Source organism: Charadrius vociferus, unplaced genomic scaffold, assembly GCF_000708025.1.
Source record: "Charadrius vociferus isolate BGI_N301 unplaced genomic scaffold, ASM70802v2 scaffold214, whole genome shotgun sequence".
In the NCBI taxonomy this organism is placed as follows: Eukaryota; Metazoa; Chordata; class Aves; order Charadriiformes; family Charadriidae; genus Charadrius; species Charadrius vociferus.
Genome location: NW_009647955.1, coordinates 2,638,101 through 2,639,326, shown reverse-complemented (window position 1 = coordinate 2,639,326; position 1,226 = coordinate 2,638,101). Strand labels below are relative to the sequence as shown.

General features: G+C 54.6%; 1 protein-coding gene across 1 annotated transcript in view; it reads left to right on the top strand.

The window, feature by feature from the left end:
• The window catches only part of CLDN1 (claudin 1), a 25,510-nt gene that overhangs the window by 13,464 nt on the left and 10,820 nt on the right, over nucleotides 1-1,226 (top strand). The gene's annotated exons all lie outside the window — the stretch shown is intronic.

Sequence of the window (1,226 nt, the reverse complement as noted above, 5' to 3'; positions counted from 1 at the left end):
CCCCCCCTCCCCGGCATTGCGCAGGACCGGTCAGGTAATCACGAGGCTGTTTGTTTGGCTGTTTGCAAATCTCAGGAAGCAGCTCCAGCAAAATCTCCGAAGTCATCAGAATGCAGCAAACCACAGTGTCAAAACAATACAACCCCATCCCTACCTCCAGCAGGACCTTTATCAGTAATTATCACCTGTTTATCGCAGAGCCCGGGATTACAGCAGGTCCGGGCTGAAGGTCCCCTCCATCCAGCCGGTGGTGGAGGTGGGCAGCACCACCCATGGCCGTGTGCTCCCCGGGCCCTCTGAAGGAGACACTATTTCCTCACTCCGCCTGTTCTGAATCCGGATCTGTCAATATTCAAATATTCACATAGGAGAAAGGGAAACTATAGTAACTGGACAAATACACACCTGAGAAAGAAGACACTCCTTCCTGGTCTGTAATCCCCGTGTTCACTAAACCTTGGTAAATCACTGAGGCATTCAAAAATCGAAATTTCTCCTTGAAGACAGACCCGGTAATGCAAAGATGTAAGGCACATCGTCCTTAGTGAAATGGTAGGTTCAAAAGTTTGAATTTAGGGTCCTGGCAGCATTTGTACATGGATGATGAGTGTTTGCTCAGCTGCCTCTCTGAAAGCCCTTTAAAATCACAGTACTGATAATTTCCATGACTTCTCTATTGCTTCCTCCCCGCAGCAGTTTGTCCCTGCGTGGGCTGGGAGCTGGGCAGTGACTCTGCCAGGTGGGAAATGCCCCCCTGCCCTTGCTTTGCAGTGGTGGCACTGAGGTGGGCTGTGGAAGGTGAGTCACACACACACCAGTAGGACGAGTGGGGACTGGCACAGCCCCATCTCCACCTTTCCCGTCGGATGGAGGGTGTCTTCACCCAAAAGGGGGGTTTATAGCTCCGGCTGTTAAAGGACAGCAACAGGCAGCAAGAGCCAAGGAAGGTGAGTGTGGGTTCATGGTCTCAGGGTCCCCAGGTCCCTTAATGGGGGGACACCCATGAGCACAACCCGGGCACCCTTTGGAGGTGTCAAAACCTCCGAGGGTGCCAAAGCATCCCCTGGCACGCCCCGTGGGGGACAGAAAGGACAGCCCCACCAGCCGTTTCTCCAGAGGCAGTGAGGGGGATGGTGGGCCCCGGGGGCTGTGGGTCGGGGCAAAACCCTGAAAGAGGTGGTCACACCCTGGGAGGAGGAAGGGGGGGGCATTTTGCTGCCCCCCTC